Source organism: Heterocephalus glaber, unplaced genomic scaffold (genome assembly GCF_053883595.1).
Source record: "Heterocephalus glaber isolate CG9 unplaced genomic scaffold, H.glaber_assembly_v1.0 deba00001538, whole genome shotgun sequence".
Lineage (NCBI taxonomy): Eukaryota > Metazoa > Chordata > Mammalia > Rodentia > Bathyergidae > Heterocephalus > Heterocephalus glaber.
Window position 1 is genome coordinate 17302375 of NW_028258333.1, and position 13729 is coordinate 17316103.

At 35.1% G+C, this 13729-nt stretch overlaps 1 pseudogene; it reads right to left on the reverse strand.

Moving 5' to 3' along the window:
- Positions 1–6845: 6845 nt before the first annotated feature.
- Positions 6846–13729, reverse strand: part of LOC101724775 (NADH dehydrogenase [ubiquinone] 1 alpha subcomplex subunit 12 pseudogene) — a 49221-nt pseudogene continuing 42337 nt past the window's right edge.

A 13729-nucleotide genomic window follows, 5' to 3' on the forward strand; every position in this document is an offset into this window, starting at 1 on the left:
AACAAGATAGCTACTCCTGCTTTTTTTCAGGTTTTGTTCAAATGGAGTATTGTTTTCCACCCTTTAAATTTCAGTCTATGAGTTTCTTTTTGAATTGTGTTTCTTGCATGCAGCATATTGTCGGATTTTTCTTCTTGATCCATTCTGCCAGTCTATTTCTTTTGATTGGTGAATTGAGACCATTAACATTGATGGTTATAATTGATATGTATTGACTTATCCTTGTCATGACTTTTTCTTTATGTTGGATTCTCCCTCTTTGTGTTTCATTTCATGTTGTGCTTGATGGATTCATTCTGCAGGGTGTCCTGGGGTTGTGATTCTTGTTGTCTTTTCCTAGGATATTGTTTAAAATATTTTGGAGTGCTGGTTTGGTATTCGTGAAGTTCTTAAGGTGCTCTTTGTCATGAAAGTATCTTATTTCTCCATCAATTTTGAAAGATAGTGTTCAGGGTACATCAATCTGGGTTGTAGTTTGTTTCCTTTTAGGGCTTGAAATACATCACTCCATGCACTTCTTGCCTTGTGGGCATCCCTTGCTCCTGGGTAGGAAGAATCAACATAGTGAAAATGGCCACACTTCCAAAATTGCTATATAGATTCAATGCAATCCCAATTGAAATCCCAGCAGCATATTTCACAGGCCTGGAGAAAGCAATCCAAAAATTCATTTGGAATAAGAAAAGACCTAGAACAGCAAAACCAATTCTAGGCAATAAAGACAAGAAAGGAGATATCACAATCCCCAACTTAAAACAAAACTACAAAGCTACTGTGATAAAAACAGCATGGTACTGGCAAAGAAACAGACCTGAGGACCAGTGGAACAGATTAGAAGATGCAGAAACAAGTCCAAGCACACACAGCCACATCATCTTTGACAGAGGAGCCAAACACCCTCACTGGAGGAAAGCTAGCCTCTTTAATAAATGGTGCTGAACAAACTGGGTTTCAACTTGCCAAAGATTAAAACTAGACCTATATCTCTCTCCATGCACTAAACTAAAATCAAAATGGATTAAAGATTCAAATATTAAAACTGAAACACTAAACCAGCTGGGAGAGTGGTTAGGAAGAACTCTTGAAGACATTGTAGAAGGAAAAGATTTTATGAACAAAACCTCAGTTGCCCATGAACTAGCACAAACAATCAACAAGTGGGATCTCTTCTTACTAAAGAACTTCTGCACAGCAAGAGAAACCACCAACAGTGTGAAGAGACAACCCACAATGCGGGAAAAATTTTCAGCACCTGTCCCTCAGACAAAGGTCTACTATCTAAAATCTATAAAGAAATTAAAGAAATCAGACCTCTCAAATTTAAAGACCCAGTCCAAAACTGAGCATCTGAAATGAACAGACATTTCTCAGACAAAGAAGTACAAATAGCAAATAAATTAAGAAAAATGTTCAACATCACTTGTTATTTGCGAGATGCAAATGAAAACAATGCTAACATTGACTTCACTCCAGAAAGAATGGGTACTATCATGAAATTAACTGATAACAAATGCTGGTGGGGCTATGGGGAACCAGGAACACTGCTCTACTGCTGGTGGGAGTGTAGACTGGTGCAACCACTGGGGAAATCAGCATATAGATACCTAAAAGAACTAAGACTATAAGTCCCATTGACCCAGCTATTTCCCTGCTGGGTATCTTCCCCAAAGAATTAAAAGAATCATACCACAGTGATATATGTGCACCCATGTTCATAGCAGCACAATTTGTAATAGCTAAAACTTGGAAGCAGCCCAATTGCCTATCAACTGGAGACAGAATAAAGAAAATGTGGGGTTTTTTTATAAAATGGAATATTACTCAGCCATAAAGAAGGAGAAACTAGAGACATTTACAGCTAAATGGATGCACATTGGGGCAATACTCTTAAGTGAAATAAATAGTATACACGTATGTAAATGCTGAATAGTTTCTCTGGTGTGAGAAACTGAAAGTGTAAACGAGGACTAAATATATAATATGAAATAGGAAGAAAAGGGACAAAGTGGAAGGGGAAATGGCAGGGGTAGTGGAAAAGAAAGAATGGGAGTGAAGCTCAGCCGGTTCCAGCACCCGGAAGGAAGCTCCCTGCCTCCATCCCAGGCTCCTAGGGCAGCGAAGCTCTGCCAGTCCCAGCACCTGGAAGGAAGCTCCCCCGCTGCCATCCCAAGCTCCTAGGGCAGAGAAGGGGAGCAGCATGAGTGCCAGAAGCAGCCCCCCCCCCCGTCGCGGAAATGAGAAGACATATAAACAAGCCTCAAAAACAGACTTCCGGATCACCTACAGCAATGCCAAAGGGAAAGGAGATGGAACAATCTGATACTCAACCACCTGGACTCTCTGAACTGGCAACAAAAGAGGATCTGGGAAATACGAAATCAGAAATATTTACTCAGATAACAGCAAAGATTTTGCTCATGGTGCAAGACATGATTAATAAATCTAGAGAGCACACAGATAAAAAAAAATAGAGGATATGAAGAACACGATGGAATCCCAACATAGGAAAAAAATGGAATCCATAAAATAGATACAAACAGATTTCCAAGACATTAAAAACTCCATCAAAAGTCTACGCAGCAGAATGAACCAATGTGAGGATAGAATTTCACATATAGAAGATAAGATTGCAATTAGTGAGGAGGAAAAGAAAAATTGATTTAAAATTGTAAGGGAACATGAGAAATCAACTCAGCAGCTTCTAGACAATGCAAAGAAGAATAACATAAGACTGATTGTAGTCAATGAAGAAAGAGGAGAGAGTGCAGATGACATAAAAAAAATTCTTCACAGAAGTGATGGCAGAAAACTTCCCAAGGAGGGGGAAAGAACTTGACATACAGATAAGTGAGGCATATAGGACTCCAGCTAGCCTTAATCAAAAAAAATCTACACATAGGCATATAATAGTTAGGATTCCAGAAATCCAACAGAAGAATAAAATTCTACAAGCAGTGAGAGAAAAGAAACAAATCACATACAAAGGAAAGCCCATCAGAATCACAGCAGACTTCTCAATGCAAACTCTCAAGGCAAGAAGAGCTTGGAGTGATGTATTTCAAGCCTTAAAGGAAAACAGCCTTCCAACCCAGAATGATGTACCCTGCAAAACTATCTTTCAAAATTGATGGAGAAATAAAACACTTTCATGATAAAGAGCACCTCAGGAACTGCATGAATACCAAACCAGCACTCCAAAAACTTTTAGACAATATCCTAGGAAAAGACAATGAGGATCACAACCCCAGGAAACCCAGAAGAATGAATCCATTGGGTGTGACAAATTAAATGCAAAGGGGGAGAATCCAACAAAAAGAAAAAGTCATGACAAGGCTTTTAAAACTTTTGACTTCATCTCCCTAATGAGTGTATAATTCAATCTTATTATTGTATTGATTAGTATTTTTCTGATTCTAGAGTTGCACACCATTCCTTGTGCTATACTGGCTATTTATCATCTTCTTATTTCTACATTTTAATTGGGTTGTCTACTAATGAGCTCTAAGAATAATTTATATATTCTGGTCATAGGTTATATGCATTTTAAATATGGTCTGTTTGAGGGCTACTTTTCATTTTAATGATGTCATTTAAAGTTCTAAATTTTGATGGAATCTCATCAATTTTTTTTCTTTTATACATCATGTTTTTTGTATCCTAGGTAGTTCTTGCTTACCCTGAATTCATAAATATTTCCTCTTATAATTTCTTCTTAAAGTTTTATACTTTTAGGCTTTCACATTTAGGTTCATAGATCCCTTCAAGTTATTTTCATGTATGGAAATAAAGGGTTGAGCTTAATTTTTTATATACGGATACCAGGTGTTCTAGTGCCGTTTGCTGAAGACACTATCTCTTCCTCAGCTCTTGAACTGAGTTTATATTCTATAAAATGCTAATGTTAAATAATCTTTCAAAACTCAGTGGACCATATATGTGTGATTCTATTTCTAGATTCTCTGTTTTATTCCAATGATCTATATGTCTTTCCTTACACCAACACTGCCTTATAACTGTAGCTTTAGAAGAAGTCTTAAAATTGGGTGCTAAACATCTTCCAACACTGTTTTTTTTTCTTTTTGGCTTTTCTGGGTCCTCTGTACTCCTACATAACTTTTAAATTTCAATATCCAATTCTTCATTTATAGAAAGTATACACAGACCTGAATTTTTATATATACCTTGTGTTTTCTAATCCTGCTAAATTCAAGTACAAGTTCTAGGGGCTCCTAGAGATTTCTTAGTATTTTCTCTGTAGATGATCATTTCATCTACATATAAAGATTTTGCTTCTTCCATGCCAATCCTATTTTAGTTGTGTCATTTTATTGCCAGACTATTTTGGTTTAGACCTATGTTTCAAAGTCTAATGGACAGATGAAGAGTAGGCATATATGCCCTTGTTCCCCACTTTAGGGAGAAAGCATTGTATTGTCTCCATTCATAGAAGGAGTTTTTGTTGGAAGTAGGGAGTACATGTCTTTGATCTGTTGAGAAGGTTCTGTTCTACTTCTAGTCTCCTGATAGCTTTTACCATGAACAGCTGTAGAATTTCGTCCAATACTCTTTCTTCAACTAGTGACAGGATCATATGGCTTTCTCCTTTCCTCTGTTAAAATGATTACTTTTGGGGCTGGATCTTCCAATGCTGAACCAACACTTCCATCCCTATAATAAAACCACTTTCTACATACTGCCAGATCTGACTTCTAAGAGTTTGTTTTGTTAAACAAATTTCTATCTATGTTCATACTTTTTTCTTCTATTATCTTTATCCAGTTTTAGGATTAGCACAATGTTGATTTCCTAAAATGAGGGGAGAAGTGTTCCTTCTTTTTTCTGCTTTAAATGTTTGATATAATTTATCAGTTAAAATGTTTATGAGCCTGCTGTTTTCATATAGGTAGGTTTTCAAGCTAGGAATATACTTTCTCCAATAGGTGCTATTCAAATTTTATATTTCCTCCAGAGTTAGTTTCATTAATTTGTCTTCTAATTTACTTCTTAGAAGTTGTCAAATTTATTTCAAAAAAAGATTTTTGTAATATTCTTTCTATATCCTTTTCAATTCTGTAAAATTTGTGGTAATGTCTCTTAGACCTTAATATTGTAATTTAAAAAAGGTATAACTGATATTGTGTAACAGGAAGAAAAGGTCTAAAAGAGCAGAGGGATTGGGAGGGGTAGGGGAAGGGAAAAAAGGCAAAGGAAAAACTAGAGAAGAGAAAAAAATGGAAACAAGGTCTTTGCAAATAGGGAAGGGTGGAGAGGGTGAGGGAGGGCAAGGGAAGTGGAAAAAAATAAGAACCAAGAGAATCATGTAATGGTACAAGATTCCAATGATGAATGTAACTGTATTTTATACCTACAGTGTACCAATAAAGTTAATGGGGGGAAAAAAACAGAAATAGAAGTGAAATAGAAAAAAAAGAAGAATGGAATGAAATTAATATGAGAAAAGAAAAAATGAGAACAAAGTCTTTGTAGATAGGGAGGGGTGGAGGGGTTGAATGGAGGTCAGGGGAATAGGGAAAAAATAAGAACCAAGAGGGATTATGTAACAGCAAAAATTTCCAATGATGAATGTCATTATATTGTATACCTTAAATGTACCAATAAAATTAATTTTAAAAAAAGAAAATACTGAATACAATGAAGGGAAGAGAGGAAAAAAGAAATAGAAACACTACTTCTACATTTTGATTTTTATTTTCTAAAGGACAAATAAGATTCATTAAGATGGCAAAAACAGGGCAGGGGATTTAGCTCAGTGGTTCTGCTGCCTGCTTTGTAAGTGCAAGGTCCCAAATTTGATCCCTGTTACAAAAAAAAAAAAAAAAGGAAAAGGATGTCAACAACATGTTTGATTACAGTATTTGTAGCAAAGGTGGCCTGTGTAACACTAGATTTGAATTCTTACATGACCACAGAAATAAGTGCTGCCTCCCTTCTGAACCTCTTCTCTTAGCAGTAGCCCTTCCCTGACTCACACTCTAGCTACCTTCTTATACACAGCACTGAGGTTTGAACTGCACACATTTAAAACTGGACAACTCTGTGGATTGGAAAGATACTCACTCTTGAGATCATTGCAGAAGTTATTGAATGTCCTACCTCGCAGCAAACAAACACTGCTCTCTGTTGGTCACATTGAATTTAACATTTGTTCTGGTGATTTGTCAAAGGTGAATGATTGTGACAAATTTAGAATCTCTACTAAAACTATGTTTTCCTCTTTCTTTCCATTTTCTGTGAGCAGAAAATTGCTCTTCAATTTACTATTAACTGTGAATAGATTCTCTTGTTTTCAGGATTTGAATCTTAAATGTCCCCCAAATCCCATGTGTCAAAGGCTTGATTTCTAATACAATGCCATTCAGAGGTAGGACATTTGGGAGATGATTTGGTCATGAAGGTTTTAACTTCATGAATGAATTAATTCATTTATAGATTCATAACTTATTGAGATTAGAGAGGTGGTGCAAAATGTTACAGGTGGAACCTATTTTGAAGAACTAGGTTACCGGGGGTACAGGTGTGAAGGGTGTTCTTTGTGTCCAACCTCTTTCTCTCTCTCTTTTCTTCTCAACCTCCCAAACCTGAACAGATTTGCTTTGCCATACATTCTGTCATGATTCTCTACGATGCCTCAGACCTAGGGCAGTGGGACCAAGCAAGAGCCCTAATACCACAAACCAAAATAACTCTTTCTTCCTTTTAAGTCGTTTTCCTAAGCATTTTGCTACAGCAACAGAACACTGCTGAACACACCTACCTTTCATGTTTTCCGGGTGTCTCTCAGTCCCTCACATTATTATTATGGTTTTAAATCCTTTCTCGGTATCTTTTTTTTTTTTCCTGGTGAAACAATTTTAATCAAGTTAACAGTAGACAGTAAAAGTGCAGTTCCATGGAAAGCCCGTATTTTACATGTTGCAGCTGGTTCTCATCGCCTTTATTTGTGCGGTGTGGAAGGTGGGACCCATTCCTGAATCTTCTTTGTAGTGGTGGAGTAAGGCACATACTGGTATGGAGTGCCGGTCACATTGAACTTATGGTTTCTCCAGATGAATTTAGGATCCGTCGAAGGGTGAGTTGTAGGATGGTCATCAGTCATACTGTGAAGCCGGCGATGCCACTCGGGAGGCACCATGCTTCCGTCCAGATCCCAGAAAGTGTTTTTGCCATTCATTTCGGTGGTGTATATAACCCATCGGTGACGGCCAAAAAATTGCTTGTTGTCCTCATAGTATTGTTGCCGTATTTGTCTTCTCCCACCAATGTACCGACCCTCACATCATTGGCCCTGAAGAAAACTCGCAGCAACCCACAGAGGCCACCGTGGCCATTGGCCTGCTGCAGCCCGCGCTTCAAGACCTGTACCAACTCTATCTTGTCCCACAGGCCCCGCCTCTCGGGTGCACCAGGCAAAACCCTCCCGGTATCTTTTTCTAATTGGAAGCAAAACCTGAAGTGGCTTTAACATTCTTGGTAAAGAGTGTACCATGTGTTTCTTAGAAATATATTATTACTATACTGACAAAAGTCTGAATAGGTAAGTCTAATTCCTCACACAAATCAAAATGTATTTTGCCTCTAGAATGGAAATTATATGTATATGGGAACACATACACATTCACATACATACACTCACACAGAATCACGTAGACACATGTATCACTTAAATGTACTATTAAACGTATGGAGGTATAGTATAAGGTATTATTTCCCTTTACTCCACTATAAATTATATTTCTTCAAAATCTATCACTCATTTTTCTGGAAAAAATTATTACTCAAGAAAGTTTCATTCATCTGAAGTATGTAGTAAGAAACGTTACCCTCAGAATTTGGATACATTAGAAAAACACAATCTATCTAAGTTATGAACAAAGAATGCAGAAGGTTTTCTTCCTATGTGCTGCTCAATCTACTTTATAATGTAAATGAAAGAATGTGTTAACTACTGGGCTACAAAATAATGTTAATTCATTTTTGAGTAAAAAACAATATTGAGGATAAAGTGGCTTAAATTACATGGCCTACTCTCTGTTGATTTCTCAGTAATAAGGGAGTAATAAAGGCTTATTTCTTAAGCCCAATGTCATGAACATTTATATGCTATAATCATCATTCAATAATGTTTTATTCAGCTTTTACTATGTTAAAGAAATGATGTCAAGGAAAATCACTCACACTAATCTTATGCTGATCATTGTTTAATGGGTAAAACAAATACAGTGTCAAGATTCATATGAAAATTTAAATAATAGGAAACACACTGGTAACTGCTGAAGGAAAAACAAGTAATAGTAAAAAGAAATGATGTGTGCATAGTGCCAGTTTTCTTAATTCACTGTGTTTTTCCTTATACTGGTATTTCTCTCTATCTTTGTCCCTGCTGAAAATTTCCCATTAGATTATAATTTTTTTAGTTCTTTTATTGGTACATTTTAGTTATACAATTTGTTTAAATTTATCATTGGGTGTTTGTACCTGTACATGATATATCTTGGTTCTTATTTTTTCCCCATTACCTGTGCGCCCTTCACCCACTCTGCCCTTCCCTATAATTTTTTTATTCTATCTTTTTCTTATATTGTTTGGAATGTACATTGTGGTAGAGAAAGCTATTGGTTTTCTAATAATCTCTTTTTTTATAAAAATACACCACCTGATTTCTAAAATGGTAAGTTGCCACCTATACCACTGTGTAATTTTATGTTCCTGAATCATAGACATTTAAGCCAAAACAACTTAAATCCAGTTTATTAAAAAAAGCAACCAGTACCCAATGACCCCCAACCCTGTATTTCCCTTTTCTAAATCTTAATGGAAAGAGGATGAGTAGATATGTGGAAGTAGAGCCAGCATAGTAAGCCATGAGATGAACTGATAATGTTGGATATGACATAGAGCAGAATAAACATTAGCTCTGTTGCAAAGTAGTAGAAGAGAGCTATCATGTGACAATTAATGTGATGTAATGACTTTACTGGGCTAAGGGATGCTCAGATAGCTGGTGTAATATTATTTCTATGTGTTTGTGTAAAGGTATATCTGGAAAGATTCATATTGGAATTGATATAATGGCCAACACAGGAGAACATTACCCAATCTTTTGATAAAGTAAATAAAATAAGATGTTAGAGTAATGTAGAATTTGCTCTCTTTGTTGATCTGTGATATCTGTCTTCTCCTAACTTAAACATAAGTGTTCTTAAGTCATCACAGGAAGATGAAGATTTACACCATTGACTCTGTGCCTCCTAGCCTTCAGTTTTGCACAGGAACTCCCACATGAGTATTCCTGCACCTCTAGTTTGCACACAGAAAATCATGGGACTTCTCAGACTCCAAAACTGCATAAGTCATTGGTGTGAAAGTAGAAATCTTTCTGTACATCTGCTTAGGTCCTATTTGTTGTCTTTTTCTGGTGAGTCTTGACTAATACACAAAATAATAGCCATCAATGATCTAACTGCAGACTTCCAGCTCAGAGAAATAAATATCTTTCTGACTCAATATTTTGAGCTTTACTTCCAAATTAGTAATGTATTTCTTACAATATATAAATATTATTCTCACAAGGCAAAAAGCTTATATTTTCTATATTTTGTTTGTATGCTAATATAAAACATACTTCTAACAGCTTATATATTGTTGAAAGCTTATGATTTTGCTAGGTTAATATTGTTTTTGTATCTACACTTTCCTTCTGGATTTGCCCATTCATCCTCAGTGAAGTGCTGAGTCTGTTGGAGTCTTTTGAAATTAAATTTACTAATTATTTTATTCAGGAATCACTCAAATTGTGGGTTGCAAACCAATTTGTGTAAAGATTAATTTATCAAAATTCTGTTCCTTTAATTTTTGTAGAAGGTGTTCATTCTTTTCTTCATCCAAGTATTGATGATATCAATTTTCAAATGACTCTAACTGTTCTGTAGATAATTTACAACTTCACTATGCTAGCTTTTGGCAATTTCTGGCCTCTTGAAAAAAATTATAATGTTCTTAAATGTGTATACTGTTAAAGTATGATTGGAGATCTTTTAAGCTAAGGACTCTATCTTGTGTTTATTGAGAGAAATGCTCAGCATTTCATAATTACATAGTTGCGTTACTATTTTACTGTTTATTCTTTTCTTCTTAACCGCTGTCAAAGTATATAGAACCTTTGTACATATTCTTTACTTTTCTTTTCTTTTTCCTATTTACTTTCCATTTCATTCTGCTTTACTCTGTGCTAGGAAAAAATTTTTTCTCTAATTTTCCACATCATTAACATTTGTTCAGCTCTATGCATTCTATTTATCCCACCTATTGATTTTTTTCTAATTTTAGTAATTATATGCTTTATTTCCATGATCTCCAATAAATTATTGTCTTATCTATCATATTTCCTTTGCAGATGTACCACTCTAAACCTCTGAGCAAATGCATTGACTAATATCCATTGGTGGGGGGATCTTAACAATTTGTTCCCTCTGATGATCCTGGCACACACTTCAATGATTTTCTAGTTATTCAGTGAGAGCTCATTTTTGCAGTCAAGAATACTTGCTAAAGTGTGGGCTATTATAGCTTGTGATTTCCACGCTAGTGAACAGGAATAAGTATTTCTGGATACTCTATTCAGCTCAGTAAGAGTAAGAGATAGACAAGATGTGTGATAGAATTCAATCTCAAAAGATATTGTTTTGTCTTAGTTTTTCACAGCATTTTCAGCCTCCTAGGGCACTTTAGTGTCCACGAAACTACAATAAAAAGTTTCTAATATGTCCTGACTCTTTGTACCCAAAGTTCAGTCATCCTCCCAATCAAATATATCTCTGACATATTTATTTAGCCATACTGTTGGGGAGATTTCAGAACAGTTTCACTGATATCTCACAGAGATTCATAGATTGGATTGTGTGGAAAGTGATTCTATTGAAAACAGAATGCTTAGATTTATGATAAATTGACTTTTGACAGTGCAACAGATGGACAAAATCTATTTTTTTTCTCAGCACACAAAAAAGTTAGAGAAACTTTACATGTGTTAACCACTTATCTAATATTTCCAAAACAATACCAAACTCCTAAAGCAATCAGTACGTCAAGATCCCACAAAAATATAGTATAAAAATACAAAAATATAAATCAGTGTATCCAAAACCTCAAAGAAGACATAACATTACCATAGTACCTTTACCCTGAAGATTTCTCTTATGCTCCTTTTTGTGTCAGTTGATCACAACTTAAAGTAGGCAGTGTGATGGATAAAGTAAGTTGTCAATTTGCTTGGCTCAAACTCCATGAAAGGTGACTAGTAAATCATATTTCTGAGAGTATCTGTGTGGGTAATAAAGGTGTGATCAGTCGATATCTTGTCCATCACCTTTTCTCCTCTGTCTTTGTTCATCTGCTCTGCTCCCTGATAGCCATTAACTAAGCAGCTTTTCTCCATCGCACTCTTCCTCTACGACATTCTTACCTTGGAGATAGCAGTTTGTGGACTAAATTCCCTGAAAGTGTCAACCAAATTAACCTTTGAGTTGTGTAAGATATTTTGTCTAGAAAGATGAAAGATGAAAAATATAGAAAATTGGTACCTTGAGTGGGGTCCCTGTGGTGACTGTGTCTGCTCAGATGACTTACAAGCCTTTGGAATGTAGTCTGCAGGAGGAAATTGTTAAGATTTAGAGATGCTGGCTAGAGAAGACCTAGAATGTTGCAAGCAAATCCTGATGAGAGATTCTGATTAAAATGGAGAAGACCAGAATGTGGACAAGAATTCACACATATGCCTAACATATGCACGAGTTAAAGGCAAACAACACAGCAGAAAAAAAAATTGAAAAATGGAAAATTTGGCCCAAAGAGATTTCTATGTAAAATTGGGCCAAAAGACCTACAATTGTAAAAGAGGTTAGTGTCATCAAAAAGAAATTAAGTAATTTGTACAGTGACAAGTAGAAAGATGCCTAAAAAGTACTTTGATGTTTTATAGCTCTGAATGGTCTTGATAACTGCAATGACAAAATTACAATATAAAAGATGAAAAACCAAGTCAATAAAAATGTGGAAATGCTATGATACCATCTACATCACTGACAGAGATTACAGGAGAAATTTAAGGATCAGCTTCCTGAAGGTCAGCAAATAGTTGTTGTTCATAGTTAAGGTTTTTTTCAAAAATTGCAAAAATTCTTATATTAACACCTTCAAACCTAGAGCACAGGCTGTCTCCTACCTTATCCCAAAGAGGAAATCTGAAAATTTACATTTAAACGTGTAAGAGAAACAAACAAAACAAATCATTTTTACTTTGAAGCATTTTATATTTCTCCCATAATTCTGGCCCTTCCTCTTAATACAGTACTAATTAGAAGCAGACTCACTGGGAAACTAATAAAACATATGTTCCAGCACAATATCCATTATTTTATCAAGTTCTTTTGAAGTTTTTGGATACAGACTTACAAAGTGTTTAGATGACCATAGCTTTGGCAGAATTTTCAAATATAAGCTATTTTCTTTCCAATACACTGAGACTGACTATTGTCTCTTTCTACATTGACTTTCTAATTCTTCATCTGTCTCTTGGTGTTGATGTGGATATTTGAGAAACCAAGCTTAAAGAGATGTTCAGTCTGAGATATGTTTGGATTTGGTGTTTCACGCATATAATGAAATTATTGATAACTGTATATTTTCCAGAATTCCTGTCAGAATTCTTTGGGCACTAATGTGCTCACTTATATAACACTACAACACCAGGGGTGCAAGTGTGTGTGGTGAAGTAGAAATAAAGATTGAACATAACCTGACAGCAGTTCCACTATGGAATATGATTAGTGGAAAGTTCATTTTTTACTAAAAATACCTGATCAAAATGGAACTTTTCTCTTCTCAAGACAAAGCCTGATAACCCAATATGAAAAATTTGATTCATATTTTAAAAATATTTTTCATAGAACGTGGCTCTAAATGCAATTTACCTACTATGAGAAATACATGGATATGGGGCCTAGGATTTAGCTCAGTGGTTCCAGCGCCTGCCTCAGAAGCGCAAGGATGGGAGTTCGATCCCCAGTACCAAAAAAAAAAAAAAAGAAATACATGTATAAAATATCATGATTTGTACATTCCAAATATTAGTGAAAATGCAGATTTCTATTAGCCAAATATAAAGATATATATTCCTATGTAAATATATAAATATAAAGATATATAAATATTTATATTTCCATATAAATATGGAAAATGATAAAAATCATCATCATATATAAAGTCAATCAGAAGAAAACAATAGTTATAGAGGTGCATTTTGTAGTTAATATAAATTTTAAAGATTTGTTGTATGTCATCATTTAAAATAATTATTTTACATTTACTTTTAAAACAAATTGTATTGGATATTTTATATTATTTTCTTAAAGACCGTCTCCAGAAATATATTAAGTTTCAGCCTTTAGAATACCTGGAATACCAGCTATCTCATATAGAGATATACAGAACCAAAGTGTCAGGAGATTTAGGAGTGACTGGCTTTTAATTTTAATTTAACTCCTGATTTATTGGTTTTATTTATTTATTTATTTACTTATTTTTTGGTAACAGGGATTGAATTTGGGAACTTGTGCTTGTGAGGCAGGCGCCAGAACCACTGGCACCTTATTGGTTTTATTCTAAGAAGGACTCCTCTGTATTCTGATCATAAAATTTGTTTGTGCTTTTG